General features: G+C 50.7%; 1 protein-coding gene and 1 non-coding gene across 3 annotated transcripts in view; one reads left to right on the top strand and one right to left on the bottom strand.

Moving 5' to 3' along the window:
- The window catches only part of LOC119444477 (zinc finger FYVE domain-containing protein 21), a 45,248-nt gene that overhangs the window by 5,203 nt on the left and 21,353 nt on the right, over window positions 1-18,692 (bottom strand). The gene's annotated exons all lie outside the window — the stretch shown is intronic.
- LOC119446987 (U5 spliceosomal RNA) lies at window positions 17,071-17,187 on the top strand. Its single transcript, XR_005190887.1, has one exon. It is a non-coding gene; the product is annotated as a U5 spliceosomal RNA (small nuclear RNA).

Raw genomic sequence — 18,692 nt, 5'->3', positions numbered from 1 at the left:
CCCCGAGGGGAGAATAATGCGTAGCTGAGTTGTGTCCCGAGGGGAAGGACGTAGGTGCACAAATTCAGATTTAGCAAGGGCGCACTGGAGTCCGCAGTAGGTTGCGTAGTCGTCGACTACGGTTGCTGCTGCTTGCAGGCAGGACTCCATGTGGCCCAGGTTACCTTGCGTGGCCCAGATTGTGATACCATCCGCGTAAAGAGCGTGATGAATACCATGCATAGAAGCCAATTTGAGGGAAGATGAAGCATGGCTAAATGAAGAGGAGGGGAGACAGGACCGTGCCTTGAGGTGTTCCCCTCGAGCCGATTATGTATGGTCCGTGTTCCGCATCTTGTATGCGTATGTAGGCTTGGCATTCTGTAAGAAATTGTCTTATGTAATTGAATGTTTTGTGGCCACAGTTGGTGTAACTGAGGTGGTCTAGGATTACTTCGTGCTTGACGTTGTCGAATGCGCCTTTAAGATCCAAGGCCAGGACCACCTTGTCATTGTGGGGACATTCGACAGGATCTAAGACGTCACGGTGGAGCTGCAGAAGTATATCCTGTGCTGACTTTTGAGGGCGGAAACCGAACATGGTGTCCGCGAAGATGTGCTGTGTTTCGAGAAAGTCAGATAGTCTGTCTCGCACCATCGTCTCCATCAACTTGCCGACGCAAGACGTGAGGGAGATGGGGCGAAGGTTCTCCACATCAATAGGTTTGCCGGGCTTCGGGATTAAGGTCACGAGAGCCGACTTCCAGTCGAGAGGGAGAGGAGTCTCACCGTCCCAAATGTTATTGATGTATTTGAGGAGCACGGCGTAGGCTTTGTCGGGAAGGTTAGCCAAGAGTTTGACCGTAACCTTGTCGCGCCCGGGTGCAGTGCCACGCTTCATCTTGCTTAAGGCCGCCCGGAGGTCATGTAGCTGGAACGGGGTGTCCAGCTCCGTGTTCTCTTTGCCTGCATACGAGTACGCGGTTGTCCGGGGGTCCTTTGTGGTGCACAGGTATCGATCCCTGAGCGTATGCGCTAGCTGTGTTGTCGTTCCTGTAAAGTTGTGCATGACCCTATGTAAGTGGCGTTGGGTTTCCGTGCGTGTTTGTGTTGGATCGATGAGAGCGTGGAACAGGCGCCATGTGTTGCGGCCAGACATCTGGCGGGCAGCCGCGTTGCACCGGTCCACCCAGTTAGTGTCGGCTAGCTGAGCGGCATATTCCGCGGCCTGCTGTGTGAGTTCGAGGATGCGCTTCTTGAGGCGTCTGTTATGTTTCTGTTTCCTCCATCGTTTGGTGAGGCTGCGGCGGGCCTCCCAAAGATGAAGGAGGTGATTGTCCACGTCCATTTGTGTGTCCGTGAGCTGTATCTGCTTTTCGTGTTGTCTGAGTGTCGACGTGAGTGCTTTGGACCAGGCGTCGTAGCCCGACTGGAGGGGGTCTACGATAGGTAGAGAGGTGCGGAAAGTCGTCCAGTCCGGCACACGAGCTTGTGTTAGTGAGCGTTTTAGGGGACGCATGTAGATTGTTGTGTTGATTATACAGTGATCACTACCGAGAGTGTCCTCTGTATTCAGCCAGTCAGCATGGCGTATGTTGCGTGTAATTGTGAGGTCCGGGCAAGTGTCTCGTTGAATTGAATTGCCTACACGTGTTGGGTTGGCGGGGTCAGTGTGGAGGGTGAGTCCAAGTATGGAAAGAAGTTCCGCAAGCTTCCTCCCACGCCTGTCCTCCCGGGGTACCCCCAGAGCCTGCTCGGGGCGTTGAAATCGCCGACGATCAGGAGGGGATCCCTTCCCGCTACCTGCATGGCTTGCGTGAAAATTTCGCTGAACGTAACGCTCTTAAGTTTCGGGGGGCAGTAAATGTTCAGAATGTGTACAGGTGGGTCAGACCGCTTTAGAGGCAGCACCGACACCATCGTGTACGAGAAAGGCGGTGTTGTGGGGAGTGTGACCCCCTGCGCAGTATATTGCTTGTGAACAAGTATACATGTCTCCGGGTTTTGTTGAAATGTAGTGTAGTTGGTGAGTTCACGCCGGCGCCGGGTTCCTGAAGGGCAACCACGGCGACGAGGAACTCAAGGGTCTCAAGGTATAGGCGGAGATGAGCCCGCTTCTTTCGGTCCTTGAGACCCCTGCAGTTCCACTGTGTTAGTGTAAGCGTTCCACTGTGTTAGAGTTGCTCTGGCTCGCGACTTAGGGTTGGGGGCCATGGTCGGAGACGGAGGGTGGGGTTACGTTAACACTGCCTAGTCCGCTAGTGCCCGGCGCAGACGTGCAGGAGTCTTCCGAAAAGTCAGACTCATCGGGAATGACCCTGTTAAATTTTGAGGCGGTTATCATCCCTGATGGGCCCTACGCGCTTAAGGACGCGCCGATTGTCTTGTATCCATTTTTGGATAATGCGAGTTACGGCTTGCGTCACCTGTGTGATAACACTGTCCATCTGACGCGCGATGGTGTCGTGGATAATTTTGGGGAGGTCAGCCAATTGTGTTTCAATCGCGGTCACCTGGGTCTCCAGGGCCGCGACGCGACTCTCTATAGGAGTAGGAAGCTCCCTGTCTTATGTTTTCTTCCTCAACGCTTGAGGAGAGCGGAGTACCGAATTGGGTTCTGAGCGAGTTTAGCTCGCTGGCTAGTTTTTCATTTTGAACTCGCAAGAGGGCGAGCTCGCGCCTGAGTTCCTGCGTCTCGGCGGTGCTGGTGGGCGAGGAGGGGTGAGGGGGAGGAGAGGAGGCGACCCTTGCCCAGCTGCCTACCTTAGGTTGGTTGCGGGCAGCGCCGCCAGATGGAGCGCTGAGAGCTGGGAACTCCGCTTCTCCAGGTAGTGGCGTTGCTGCTGCTGTCTTGTCAGGGGGTGACGTCACGCCGCGGCTTGGCGTCTCCTGGTTGACTTGCTGCCGCCCGGTTGCGTGACTCTCCCGTGTCGCGCCGGGATTGGCTCCCTTGGGTGGCGTGATTGGCGCCTTGCCAGCTGGCTGGCGCCTCGATGTTGCGGGGGTCCCCGATGTCCTGGGCCCTGGCTGCTGAAGCCTGATGAATTTCCGGGTGCATTCACGGGAGCCGGTGAGGTGCGGGCCCTCGCAGACTATGCACATTGGATTGCATTCGTGGGGGGCCATCCCCTCAGTACCAGCCCCCACGTTTTGGCCACAGAGGCCACATCTTTCGTTGACCGGGTTGGGACAGTTGTCCGCCCGGTGCCCCAGTGTGCCGCAACAGTAGCACGCTGGCACTGTCTTCTTGTACTCCCTGACGGGAGTCAGTTCTGCGTTGTAGTGGACGTAACGTGGAACATTTCGTCCCTCGAAAGTCAGCACAGCCACATTGGAGTTTCCCAGCTTGCGCACGTGTACTAGTTCACCACCGCGCCATTGCACACTATGTTTCAGGGACTCACTGGTTTCGAGGTTATGCACAGAAATCACTCCACGACATACGTCACCGGTGAGCTTGAGGTGTCCGTGAAGCGGGAGCGGTCCTTTGCTGGTGTTAAGTTGAAAATCCGTTAGCAGCTTCTGAACTACCTCGGGATTCTGCGTGCCACAGACGATGATGTTTTGTTCCCAATTGGGAGAAATTAATTGTGATGGCGTTCATGTGCTGCCTACCGATGAGTTGGGAAATGGCAGCGCCGAGCTCACCTTGCTGAAAGGTTGTCTTGAGGGCGACCGTAGTGCGCGGCTTGAGCACGATCACGTAGTCGTGGGATTCATCCTGACCGTTGGCTTTGGCGTCCACTTGGAGACTGGTGAAGAAGTCTTCTGTGGAGCTTTAGAAGACGACGACGGAGCGGGAGCGTCTCCCTTGGCTGAATTGTTGAGAGGAGTCTTGGACGTGGCTGCTCCTCGTGCGTTCTGCCGGCGGCGACGCCGGCTCTCGACGACTTGAAAAATGACGGCTTGCTCCGCCGAAATGTTGGGTGGGCCATCCTCTGGTTGGTTTGCAGGGATAGACGACCACGACAGAGTCGTGGGGTCGTAGCCGCGTTGTTCAAGCAGTGCCATGTTGAGAGGTTGGCCGGCGGGCGTCTCCGCAGCCAGCGGCGGGGGAGCTGGAGCCGTTAGGTCCAGCTCGGCCGCTACGTGGTGATGCGAAAAGTTGCTCTAAATGGCCGAGAATTGGGCGTACCTGGGTAAGATCGGTCTCCCCAGGATCCTGCTGACTTGCCGGATGCAGCCCTGCAGGTTTCGTAGGGGTTACGCATAGATTTCCGCGGTTCCAGCCGAAAATCGACGGAGCCGATACGCCTCGCGTCCGATCACTCCGCGTTCAAAGCGCGCGTACGCCGTTAAGGGAGTACAGCGCAGAACGCGCGTTTGTTCTCCGCCGTGCGTTCACTCCCCGTGAAAGCGCGCGTCCCTCGCGCCCTTTCACTCGCACATACCGCGTTCGGCCCGCGGCGACGATTTCATCTCCATTGACGTCATACGGAACCTCACGGCGACGGCGACGCCGACGGCAGAAATCTGCTTTTGAGTGTCCATATAATTGCTATCGCAATAATAGGCACTTGGTGCCGCAGCTAAACGTCGCCTCCCTTCCCTCCCCCCTCCCCCACGGCCTCTCGCGCGTCGGAAGAAGGCGCGTTTGCTCTACATATATGGTGATTGTAAAGGAGGAAAGAGACGCCTACTTCTGCAGCCCTTAAGGGAGCACGGCGCAGAACGCGCGTTTGTTCTCCGCCGTGCGTTCATTCCCCGTAAAAGCGCGCGCCCCTCGCGCTCTTTCACTCGCACATACAGCGTTCGGCGCGCGGTGCCGATTTCATCCCCATTGACGTCATACGGAACTTCACGGCGACGGCGACGGCGACGGCAGAAATCTGCTTTGAGTGTCCATATAATTGCTATCGCAATAAAAAATTCCGAAAGTTGTGTCCGCAGCGCGGAATCAAACCAGGGACCCCTCGCTTCCGAACGCGCGGCGCTAACCACTACGCCACGAAGCGCACATAGACACACGCACCACGATGGCAATAAATACCCAACATTAACGAAAGGCCGCGTTTCTAGCGCGTTTCTAACGCGTTTGTGCTAGCGCGTTACGGCCCGTGTAAGAAGCTGGTGTAAGACGCTGTGGCCTCTCCGCCTTACCTTCAACGCGTTTCGAACGCGCTGCCCAAGGCGGTGGCAAGTCAAGTTCAAGTCGAGGAGCGTTTATGAATACGAGGGGTATACTCTCTCAGCAGTCATGTGATGGCGTCGGCAAACGCGGTGCACGTTCCGGCATGTGTAAATGGCTGCGTAAGACGCTGTGGCCGCTCCCCCTTACTAGAGAGCACTGCACGTTTCTAACGCGTTTGTGCTAGCGTCCCCTTAAGCGGGAGATCCGATGATTCCCTCCGGAGCTTCGCCCATTCCGGAGTCTCCGATTGGCCGCGCCCGCCAAGTGACTCCAGCGCGGTCCGACCGCCACTGGTCCAGCGCTCGCTCCGTAGGGGCGTCGTCTGCTTCTTGCACCTCGCTATCTCTGGACGTCTCCACCATCCCGACAAGTGTCGAAACGGGCGCGACGCGAACATCGCGGAAGGTCGGTCGACCCCTCCGTACTGGGCGTCTTAGACCCATGGCTAAGCATTCCGAGCATCGGCGACGTGGACTTCTCGACCTAGCATTTCGCGCGCAGAATCCCCGGACACGTGGACTTGAACATAAGCCTTTCTAGCATCGGTGCTTCGTACTTCCCCCCCCCCCCCCGCTTCAAGTTTACTTCCAAGCACATCGCGCAATCAATCCTCGGACCCGCTACCATGTCATCGCGCACATACACTTTGGATCTGCGGCTAAGCATTTCGCACATGCTCGGATGCAGTTTACAGAACGGCGATATCTATTTTTGATGCAGAGGCACAAATTTGTAAACTTATGGCTTCCATTTTTATTTAACGTATAATTTAAAAGAATTCATTTATATAAATTCAGGCTCTGAATCAAAATTCCGCTTACAATCAAATAAAATTTAACTTCCTCAAACGCCGTAACATTCAAATCAGCCAAGCGCTTATCTCAGAAAAGCATTTCTGCGTTTTACATGTATTTGAATAGGCGGCATCAAAGTTGGGCCCGAGCTAAAGCTTCCTCTTGATGTCTCTTATGTAAACCACGCCTGCGAAACTAAGTTACACCATTCAAATATTATGTGTTATAAGTAATAATTCAGATGCATGCGCTGAAACACTTATAACAAAAAAAAGAGTTTGCTCACGCCGGAATACGCGTCTTGAAAAAGGTATGAATAGTTTAATCCCCTCCAAGGAAAAACAGACGTGTAATTTTAAAGTATTACCGGGCCCTAATGTAGGCTTGTGGATTTACATGACGGCTAACGTAATGGTAGAACCATTGCGGCAGAACGATTTGAACATTAGCTTCGGTCACGGCCGCGCTCGAATGCACAGTAACACAGCGGCCGTGCATCCGTCACCCGGCAGATCTGTTTAGCTTTCTCGAACGCCATACGTTCTGCTGAAGTGGATTCAGCGGTTGATTTCGCATTTCACGTGCAGTAGAATATAAGAAGCAGCCACGCGCACACAACAAATAATGCCGCAGCGAAGTTTTAATGTGCGTTCTGTCGCTTCGTGCGTTCTGAGACGCAGTATGACGAGACCTCCTCGGAATTGCTTAGCTACTCGCATGCTACACAACCGATACCAATGTAATAGAAATCGCGTCTTTCTTTGTATATCGGTATTAAGCCCCGCCCAAACGGGCAGGGCCCCTCAAAAATTGGCCTATAGGCTCATTGGAGTGCCGTTGTCAGATGGGAAGAGGACTTGGCACCCGTAGGTACCGCGCCCCAGAGCGTACACGTACTCATCAACCCAGCATCATTCGGTACATTGACCCCGGCACCCCCCCCCTACCCGGGCTGACTGGGTGGAGGGCTTTGGTTTGGGCCAAAGGTCCTTCCCGGACAAGGGGGCCGCTGTGGAGCGGCGCACACCGTGCTATTTCACGCTTCACACAAACAGCCATGTCGGTCGTCAGGGACATGAGCCCATCAGATCCCTGGATTACCTCGACGGAAAAGGTGTCAAGGCAAACAACCATGGAGACAACAGAAGCCGTCCGCGGCGCAGCGCACTCTGTTGCGCCAGCACCGGTTCCAACTCGTGTTCCACTGAGGCGAACGGAAACACGTAGATCGACTGGCGCATGCTGTCCAGTCGAGTGACCTTAGAAGCATGCATTATAACTTAATGGAAAGCATTCCACCTGACTCATCAAAAATCACAGCAGGGCGAGCCCACACTTCGAGAAACTTCTCGCCTAGGTGATGCCGCTCCCGGGTGAGATGGAACCAGACTTCCTTCCGTGCTTTTCCAAGCACTTCGTGAAGACCCGGCGCTCCTCCCCCGAAAACCGCATCACAGCGTGCTAACCAAACTTGGTATGAGCACTCGACAAGAAGAAGCACGAACTAGTTGATCGCCTGGCTAGGCAAAGGGTGCAAGAAACGGACTGTCTGAAATGGAACGCCTGGGAGACTAAACAAACTAGCTATCCGTTGGAGGAGAGCAGCAGAAAGTAAACACTGCGAAAAGATGTGAACTGTATCCTCTCGACCGCCACAAAAGGGGCACACTCCACGAGCCGGGATGGCTGTGAAGGGTCGGAAGCTAATCGGCAAACATCCTCGCACCAGGCGGTACATGAATGTAGCTCGCCTGGCGTCAAGGAAGCTTGCCGTAATGAGCTTCCAGCTTGGCCTGTGAAAAGACAGGTCATACCTTTCGCAATGCGGGGGAAGATTGGGGGTAAGGATATCAACTAGTTCTTGGAGCGGAGTAGAAATTACGTCGATCTTGGAATGGACCTTGCGAAGGCGTGCCAATGAATTGGCAGCCATCGCATAGAATGGGGACGGGTTTCCTGAGCAAGGCACACAGTGAGAGAATGTGCTCTAGGAAAACAAACGGAGTCTAGTGCTAAGGAAGAAGGAAGTAAAGCTTTGAGTCAGGAGCATATCTGAGCTAAAGGCAACCTAGGTTCACCTGACATGTAGTGCAGTAGCTACGATGCCCAAGTCGGGAATTCCGAGCCCTCCCTTATCCTTGGGCAGCTTAAGCACCTGCCTAGCTACACAACCAGTTAGTTGTCCCTTTCCAAAGAAACCGAAAGAGAACCCTCTCCAACATGAGCTTGGTTCGGGTTGGAACAGGGGACACACATGCTACATACGTGAGAAAAGAAAAAAGAAGAGACCTAAGAATGCTCGCTCTAGCTGTCAATGGACACGACAACACGCTGAACTCCTGAATCCTGGTTTCAAGCTTCTCTTTAGCTTGCTGCCAGTTTTCAGAAGACAGACCGTCTGGATCGAATTGGAAACCTAGAATACGCAACCGCGTTATCACGGTTAGACCATGAACGGGCTGTGGGCTGGACGGAGTGGAGTTCAAATACATGGCTGCACTTTTCGACCTATTCAACCTCGCACCGCTTGCCCTGCAGTAACTGTCCATGACGTCCAGGACGGTGCATGCTGATGCCTCGTCCGGGACGACAATAGACAAGTCGTCTGCATAGGTGAAGAGTGCAACTGGAGGGGAATCTGGTGGAAGTAGGAACTTGCCAATTCTACTGCCACAGGATAGCCTCTGCAGAAGGGGTTCGATTGTGAGTACGTAGAGAGCAGGTGAGAGCGGATCTCCCTGCCGTACACCACGACCCACAACGAAAGCCTCCAAGACGCGTTCCTGTATGAGAACAGCAGAAGTCGGTCGAGTGCAAAGCTTGGACCCACGCTGAAAACCCACGCTAAAGCCGGCCTCCTTCAAAACCCGAAAAACGTACCTGTGGCTAATGATATCGAAAGCCTTCTCCTGATCAAAGGAGCAGAAAATACCGGGAAGTTTCCTTGTATTTGCCCACAGGAGAAGGTCTCTAACTGCTAAACCATGAAGCTGAGTGGAACGCCCCTGAACGCAGCATGCCTGGTATGGACCCAAAACAGTGTTGAGAACTGGAGTGAGTCGCATACACAGACACTTTGCTATGAGCTTGTAATCGCAGTTCAGAAGTGTGATGGGCCGCCAGGCTCTTAGATCGGTGCTTCTCGACTCATCCTTGCACAGGAGAGTGATTAGCCCCTCTCTTTGAGACGCTGACAAAGTCCCTTCACTGAGCAGCCTGTTCACCAATGATGTGAAAGGCTTCCCTAACAGTTTCCAAAACTTCACATAAAATTCAACTGTCAAACCATCGGATCCTGGACTGCGATTGTGCTTCATAGACTTCAATGCTGAAAAGAGCTCGTCTTCAACTATGGCTGTGTCACCAACTTCCGGCGGTTCACTTGGTGGAACGAATGGAAAAACAGCCGGAGTGGCAGCTGGCTCAGCATAAAGGTTCATGTAGAACTGCCTTGCCAGTGCAAGCACTCCTTCTGGGGAGTCGACTAAGCTACCATCACTGACAGACAGGTGACAGCCTTTGTAAGGGTACTTGCCACCGCCAGCTAAATTGGCAGGTTAAATCTGGGGCACAAAATGGCGAAAGACCAACCGACAGACCACATTTCCCGCAACCCTTGGTAACGTGAAATTAATTAACTTCTTTTCATAAACTTTGGCCTCAGCAGCCAGAGACAAATGGCGCATCTGAGCGCCGTACACGGCACGTCTACGTTTTAGTTAAACAGACTAGTAAGGACAGTCTTTATTACAGCACACTTCGAAAAGCATCCTTTATATATTATGTACAACTGGAAGACAACGACAATTCTTAATGCAGTTCACATTCTTGGCGTGAGATAACCCTACCACGAGCATGCCATCGTGCCTAATAACTTGTTGCTTTATGTGTCGCATGACGTGCAATAGAAAAGTAAGTTTGATGTGTTAAAATAAAAGGACTAGTATATTAAAGATGTATGCAGGTTTCTTGTGCGCATTCACGCAAAACTAAATTAAAGAAATTGAATAGATCACGTGCCAACATGAGTACATCAGAGCGTGACAAAAAAAGGCAGACAGACTGGGGACCAAAATGGTTACCCACCAAATTTGGCGGTAAATAGCAGTCAAAATGTTGGTGTTGTCACCACCCTAAAACAGCGCTTGAATGTAGGCTCCCTAGCAGGCTCCCTACTCCAGGTCAGAGCTGGCGAGTTGTGCCTCCCATTGCTCCAAAGTGTTTGATAGTTTAAATTTACCTAAAAATGTATTTAAATTTGCTGGTCTTGTTTGGCAACCCCACGAAATGTGATACAGTGATGGCGAGCCACTACACCTCGGACAGGCGTGCCCATACAGCGGTGGAAAATTTTTATTAATGTTTAAGCTTTCTTTCGCGAGCTCCTCAGCCCTGTCAAGCGAAACGTGTAATGCCTTGTATCTGCACAAAAATGCGTAATTTGGAAAGTTAACACATTAAATCGTTATGATAGTGTAAATGCAGATAGTAGCTTTTTTAAGCGATAAGGAACAATTTGAAGCAAAAAAAAAGAGAATACCCACACAGATAGACACATAAGGCTCCTTAGCAAATGCATGGGGAAGCTTATAGCAGGGGTGGGCCAATATAAACTTGGGGGTGGGCGAAGTTGAAATTGCGAACAAGGGGGGTTCTGGGTGGGGACGCAGCCTCGAACCGAACGCGCTGGGAGACTACGCTGCTCTGCTCCGCCCTCGAAGACCAACGCTGGGCCGTCCAGCGGGCCGAAGACGCGGCCAGAGCTCAAGGGCTCGTGGCCTACGCCTAGGCGGAGATATTCTCGCCGAAATCCCCGAATAACTCGCCAGACTTTCAATGAAGTTGTTCTTAATTATTCTTCGGCTATTATAATATGAATGAATTTGAAAATTTCTTGCGGTAGAACCCTCCCATGAGGGGACGTAACAACTTCCAGCATATAACCGAAATTTGCTATGTGGCCAGGTGAAGGGCCCTTTAAACATCGTGAAACTATTGGCTACAGATAACATTTAGCTCTCAAATTTCAAACACGCAGCCGAAAAGTAATACCATGGTCACGGCAAAATGCAACCACTCCGAGTTGTTTCTCCCGGCGACGGAACTAATCACGCGCTCTCTATTTCTGGCGCGTACAATAGAGGGCAGGACCGTCGCGCTTGCAAGCAGTCGCGGCTACGGAATGCACGTTAGATCAGAAGCACACGTTATTTTTTTACATCTTGACAGCAGTTTAAAAACAATTATAAATCATGATTAAGAGAATTGCCGACGAGACCAAACTAGCGTAAAATTCCGAGCAAGCGCCCCCCCTCGAGTAAGTCGAAATAGAATTGCCGACGTGACCAAACTAGCGTAAAATTCCAAGCAAGCGCCCCCCCTCGAGCAAGTCGAAATTACCGGCAAAGTTAGGGGGGGGGGGGGGGCGCTATGGGCGTCTTGCACTGGAGTTCAAGGTATAGTAGCGGCGCCTGGTGGCGGCGAGAGAAGTTATCAGGGTAGTACCAGCTTGGGTAGTATTGAGCCCTGGCTGTGGCGAAGCACGTTTCCAGCCCGAGTTTTTCGTCAATTCGCACTTTTTTCGGCCCTGTTGCGAGTGCGAAAAGGCTCGTCACTTCTCAGAGACCACGCTGCGAGCTGGCCGCAGCCTAGTTTAACGAAAACGGACTCTCCGTGTGCCATGGGACGTAATGCTGGAAGCAGAAGGAATCGGCAACGCCAATCCGGAGAGACCTAGCTCAGCCGCGAAAAAGCGTCACCGTCGTTACTGCTGCGTCGTGAGCTGCCATGAGCAAGAAGGCCTGAATCCCAACATCAGATTCTACCGTTTTCTTTCAAGGCCTCACGAAGCGGAGCGTCGGGCACGCAGGATAACTTCATTGCCCCACTCTGGGCAGCACAGGTTTGAGAGTTAAATGTGCTCATCCTTGACCTCAAGCCAGCACGTTGAGGCAGCACAGCAAGGAAGTATTGAGTACAGCACATCGATGTTCGAGCGCTGTCATTAAAAGCTACATCAAGCGAGCAGCGCACGAGCTCGCACTGCAGCGCGATTCGCACGTAGTACGTTACTGCGAGCTCATATGCAGTGCATCAGTTATTTATCAGTTGCTAAAGGGACAGATGGCCGTTACTACAGCGCAGGCATGACTACTTGTTTAGCGGCATGCAGTCAACAAATATTGCAGGAGGGCCGCCGTTTCGCGGCAAGCTGAAAGACCGCTGGTGTCGCGGCGCGTACTGTCGCGCGCTCAAGCAATTCCGTACACATGATGTCTGCTTATCGCTGCTGTGAATTCATTTATAGCAAGCATTTCCTCGCCTTTGTGTGCCTGAATCTAGCAGCGTGCAAACCTTACCTGAAGTTCAACTTCGTACGTGACTCGCTTCACTTGCGATTGACGCCGCGCTAAAACTTCGCCGCTTATTTCTTGAACGGCATACACGTATTCAGTGTTGCATAATTTCTTGCCTTTACGCAGCGTGCCACCCCTGAAAAAATCATCGGCGCCCGATATTCACTGCAAGCCGTGGTACAACACAATCGAAAGTGGCGGGTCCATATTGTAAATGTGCTTTCCGAAGCAGACGACCGAGCTTGGTACTACCCAGTTTCGGATTGAGGGCGCTTTTTAGCACCATTTTTGCAGCACCCCCTGGGCAACGCAGAAGCCCCATCCCGGAACGGCACCAAAATTCAAGATGGCCACGACAAAATTTTCACGCAAAAAAAAGCGCAGTGGGAATAGCATTAAAGTTTTATTGAACATGAACTTTATTAAGCCAAAGATGTGTTAGTGGTGTTTATCGCTCTCAAAGCCACCGAAAGAACTACAGAAAGAGCGCATCGACGCTGCACCGGCGCGTCGCCGCGACCGGCGACACAACCATTGGTTATGCAGCTTCTATTCCAGGCAAAATTATGTCCGCTCGAGTAAAGTGACGCGTAATGTTCACTTTATTAAAAACCATGTCCTCGGTGAAACGGTTAGCACTAATGAGAGTTCCGATACAAGTGAAGCTCAGCTGCAGTGCATGGCTACCGACGGCAGACAGCGAACCGCGGCTCAACCATGCTCGCATCGCAGCTGGTGGTGCCGCAAATATCAGCATGTTGTTTTCATCGTGTGAAATTATTGCGAGGAGAGGGTACAGTGTACTAGAAGGGGGCAGTGGGCTTACTCAGCCGCTCCTCTGATGCAGTCAGCGTCGCATCCAAGAGGTGGCGCCACTGGCAACTTCAATGGAGAAGGGGAAGCGGAATGCAGCAATAATGAAACACAGAGCACAGTGGGGCCACAATAAGTATGAGGTGGTGCGTGGAATCTGGAAAGGAGTAATGGTGCCAGCGCTAACATTCGCAAATGCAATTATATGCTTAAAATCGGATATATTGGCGGGTTTGGAAGTTAACCAAAGATCAGTAGGCCGGTTGGCTTTGGGAGCACATGGTAATACGACAAATGAGGCAGTGCAGGGTGACATGGGCTGGGCCTCTTTTGAAGTCAGAGAAGCACAGAGCAAAATTAGTTTTGAAGAAAGGCTCAGGAACATGGATGAAAATAAATGGGCGGCTAAAGTGCACAAGTATCTCTACATGAAAAGCGTGGATACAAAATGGAGGAAGAGGTCAAGGAAGTTGGCAACCAAGTACAGGATAATCGAAACAGTAAATAGACAACCAGGGGTCATCAGAAAGAAAGTGAGAGAAATAGAGACCGTGAATTGGATGCAAAGAATGGAAACGAAAAAGACAATGAAGATTTACAAGAATGAGAAGAAAGAAATTAGAAGGGAAAATCTGTACGATAACACAAAGGGCAGTGCCTTGCTATTTGAGGCTCGAGCCAGTTGCCTAAGGACGAAAACATATCGGAACAAATATTCGGAACTAGATGAGACAAGTGTATGCTGCAATAAAGATCCAGAGACCACTCAGCACATCCTAATGGAATGCGACGGGATCCACCCAGCGAAAACCGTAGGTAACGTGCAACTGCCAGAAGCGCTTGGGTTTAAAGTGGAAGGAAACATAAACAGATCAGCTGTAGAGATCAGCAAGAGATGATTAGAGTACTGGTGGAAAAAAAGCAGGGAAAAGATGGATACGACCTGATCTCTTAAAATCATAGGCAGCGGTACAAGGTATATTTTTGAAAAATAGTATATTTTTGAAAAATAAAGATAATGAGAGGTATACAAAAATGCTAGATAAAGAACATGTATAGTATACCTGATTAAATCAAGCAGGCTAGGTGACTAGTTGTCGCCGCCCCGTTTCAAAGGGGATGCCAATAAATAATAATCATCATCATCATGGAAGCTTTGCTTGCAGAAGCTTTGATTTTCCTTTCGTTTCTGTCGGCTCAGTTCGAAGCAGTTCACACTCTTATTTGTTTTTAATTCTGGCATACTTGACAGTCTTTACATATCTTTAGCAAGCACTATATTTGTTTAGGCCACATGATATTTGCCATAATAGTACCTTTGTAGAGAAGGAAGACGGCAACTCTTGGGCAATTTGCTGCCTATCCTAACTCTTAGACCTTTTGTGCAAAGAGCTCATCGCTGACGGATGTCGCTTATGTGGAAAGGGCCTTCGAATTTTCCCAATTACCGGGCAATCGTAAAAAAATTTGAAAACGGTTTCATGCCGTGTCGACCTAATGTAAAATTTTGTCAGACAGAAAACAGTGCGTGCGTACTTCCCAGCTGGGCTCAAAAAAAAATCAGGCATGCTAACCAGGTTTGTGCCTTTGCTTAGCCAAAATGAATATGTATATATGGCTTAAATATTTCATTGTTCCACTTTAGTTATTCCATGCTTCACAGTAGCCTTCTGCGTTTATTATTAACCATCATTACGCCGGCAAACATTTGTTAAATCAAATCAGGCTTGTTTTTTCCATAAAGAAATGGAGAGAGGCCTGAACAAAAAGTGAAAACTAGTTCACTTGACAAAGGCTCCGGCCTATGCTTATGTACAGTTATATAAGGGTAAGCAAAATGAAGTTGACAGGGCTGTTTCTGACACAAAGCTTTTATTTGCAAAAGTACAGCAAGCCATTGTTTCATGCACTTCAACTCATGTGCAATGGCTCAACTTCAGCTGCTTGGCCCTCTGCCGCTTTCCTGCCTTGTCACAGTTAATTCCTTTCACATAAGAATGAAGACGTGTGACAATGTAAAAACTAATTATTTTAGCTGTGAGGCTAAGAGCGTGTACATTGCAGCCAACTTCGAGGGAAAGCTTACTCTTAACAACTTCCAGCATATCCATAACGCTGTCAGAGTGTAGCTCACTCTGAGAGAAGAATTCTGTGAAAAGATCTTCTAGAATTTTCACAAAGCCGTACAGCTGACTGGAGGGATAAAGGAGGCCTCCTCGGTCACAGGAGTTTGTTAGCCGGGCAAGTTGAAAACTTTCGCCTGGTGGCGTCATAGTGAGCAGCTTTATGCATTCTTGGCATTTTGTGCTGGAATTGACAATACACTTCCGCGCAACATAGCCCGCAATGTGGTAAGTGAGCCTCGAGTCACTTCTGGCCACGTGCTGGATATGGTCGTTTGAAACCCGCAGGCCCGTGCAATGCTGGCGTACCACGTTTGTGTGGTGCCTCTGTGGCAGTAGCGCTAGCACCAGTTTGACTGCACTCATTTCTGTCACCTGATGCTTCGAGAGAGTCAACCTCCAGTAAGGAGGCAAGTGTACCTTCCTCGCAGTTTCCTTCGCTAACTGACCTAACTAGACCATAAAAAGAAAAACAATTCACAATGATCAGGAACTGCGGTGGAGTTGAGCACAAAACGTGGCTCGAAATGGAGCTCGCATACTGCGCTCGTGTCCTCCAGGGGAGGTTTTATGGAGGTCCTTTTCCCACTCTTTCCGCCTATATTTATCCTTCGGGACGCCAAAAAAGGACAACTTCGGCCCATCCATCACATAAACATAGCCTGTTTGGCACCCAGGCGCGTAATAGTGGTTTTGTCGATGCCGCGGCATGGCTCAGTTACTGCAAGGCATACTAATCTCTTGCAGGCTATGTGCAAAAAAAACACTGAAGGAAAAAAAAAACCCACGCGACGACGTCCACAGAAAAAACAACGCAGCTCAGCAACTCCAACTAATATGATCGGGCACTGGGCGGGCACTAGGCAGCTGCACCGTCGCACCCACGTTCCATGGATGGATGGATGGATGGATGGATGAGGCTGAACCCTTTAAACCGGGCAGTGGCATACGCCACCTAGCCATGACTATTAACATATTTTGTACATAGCCCGCAATGTTGCTGAAACCGACGCCAGCGCTGCCACTCGGGCTATCGGAGAAGCTCTTATTTGCGACATTCGTGGAGCTGCCGCATCACATAGCCTCCGCCAGAGAGTAAGCCCACTGCCCCCTTCTAGTACACTGTAGAGAGGGTAAAGCGGCAACGACGGTAACAAAACATTGCTGCTTGGGAGCGTCGGCGGTTCGTGCTGAAGCGCCGTCTGCTACAGATTCGAAGTGAACTGAAAAAGGCCTAGCGACTATATCGGTGGCAAGTGATAGCAGCGGTGAAGCTAACAGCGATGCCAGAGCGTAGCCGCGACCACTCCTCTATCGCCGAGTTGTCACGTCGCTGTGCCGCAGGGAGCTCCTCTGTGCCGTGCGAGAGGCAGATCTCGCCGTCAGCCGGCGGTCCGTGAACTAGAGACCGCCAGCCGCAGTTCACCCCGATGCACTCGTGTGCCCACTGGGCAACGTTTTTAGCTAACCTAACCTAATCTAAAAACGTTGCCACTGGGGCACCCGGGTACGACCATGATTCGATGAAATGGCTCATCGGGGCGCCCCGATGCGCACCGGTGCGATTTGCCGAATTTGCCATTATTTTCGTGGACTGGATGTGGCAGGCCAGTGTTGGTGCGGAGCGGGAGGAGGAGGGGGCTCTCCCGGAACGGCGCGGAAATTTGAAATTAGCAGTGAAGTTGGGGGGGGGGGGGGGCTCTTGCACGGGTGGGGGCGCTTGCTCGGAATTTTACGGTATGCCTCACAGGAAGCGTGAAATGGGTACAGACTACTGTTTTAAGGTGAACTTTCGCGAACAGCACACTCCGCAACCTGACTGCTATGTCGGGTTAGCCAGGGTGACGTGGGTCGGCCATCAAATTTTTCGTCAACTGCTCAGGTCTCTCCTCAAATCCACGCATTAATCTTTCGCCTTTTACTAAAGATGAGGGACACTCCAATGAGCCTATAGGCCAATTTTTGAGAGGCCCTGTCCGTTTGGAGGGGGCCTACTTCCGAAATTCAAAGATAGATTACGTATTCTGCGATACGTTAGCATCGGCCATGTCGATGCTAACAATGCCAGTTAAATTCTACTGGTTTGTAAGCGGAATTTTGATTTTCAGCTTTAATTTATTTATGACAACAATTAAAACGGACACCGACCACGAAAGTTGACAAATATAATAAGACGTTTCGGCTCCCGCACGGGAGCCTTGTTCACAATGAAGGTGAAAGCGGAATTATTTACCAGAATTCCTTTAAATTATACATTGAAAAAAAAAGTGGAAGCCAGAAGTTTATAAATTTGTCCCTCTGCATTAAAACCAGATATCGCCATTCTGTAAACTGCATCCGTTAGAGCATCTAAAGCGTACAAATTCGGTATATAAATTTACAGCTTACATTAATTTGTTACAGTGTTTGCAAGAGTTTTGCAAAAGTTATACTCGCACAATAATGGTATATTGCAGAGTGGTGTATTATACATTTTGTCCGCTTTAGATGTACTAATAGATGGAACATACAGAATTGATAAATTTTTCATTGCCGAGTTAAGAGTTCGAAACTTTAAATAGTTTCACTTCCTGAAAATTTGAACTTTTAGCAATTTTAACAATGAAGAATTCTTAATACTTCAAGGCAATGTTGAATGATGATTTTTATAATTTTTGCAAGCCACATTCGTCAAATTCATCACGGCACACCAGTACACCGAACATAAAGGGCATGTTTGAAACTTGTCAGAACGTAATGATGCAGACAGTAAATGTGCAGGCACAAGCGTTAACATGCATGCCACTGTGTCAACGGCACGGTAACAATTTCAGATGCATGCAATCGTAATTGTTACACAATTTTTTTTATTGCGATAGCAATTATAGGGACACTTCAACCGAATTTCTGCCGTCGGCGTCGCCGCCGTCGTCGCCGTGAGGTTCCCTATAGATAAAATCTTCGCCACGCGCCGTATGCCCGAGCGGAAGCGTGCGGGGACGCGCGCTATCACGGAGAGCGAACGCACTCAATCTCCCACACGCAAGCAAGGAAGCAGGAAGCCAGCACCGGAAAAAGCGGGGGGGGGGGGGGGGGGGCGCACTTCTACTCTGCCAACAACCGCGCTCGTCGCTCGTCTGCACCGTCTCTTATCTCCACACGGCTCTGACCTTTATGCGCCGTGCATTCGCCGCTCAGTTTCCATTGAAGCGATAGACCGCACGTACCTTCCGCCGCTGCGGCGTATGCTTGCTGCCAGCGTTTTGACAGTCGTTGTCTGCAGTCATTCAGTGTGATCTATTCGTGTTTGTTTGTGCGCGCTCACACCACGCTTGTTCATTCAGTTAGTAATAGTCGGCTCACATTTTCCAACGCACGCTACACATGCAATGCTGCCCGGATCGGCAGTGCAGCGCTACAGGTGTGTCCCTTCGCACGCGCTTCCCACGGGAAGCGCTTCTCATCAACACCACCGTTTCACACGCGCCTTCTCGTGGTCATCGAGTCTCTCTTCATG

This window comes from Dermacentor silvarum, chromosome 3 (genome assembly GCF_013339745.2).
Source record: "Dermacentor silvarum isolate Dsil-2018 chromosome 3, BIME_Dsil_1.4, whole genome shotgun sequence".
NCBI classification, from domain to species: Eukaryota; Metazoa; Arthropoda; class Arachnida; order Ixodida; family Ixodidae; genus Dermacentor; species Dermacentor silvarum.
This window is presented reverse-complemented; position numbering and strand designations above follow the sequence as displayed.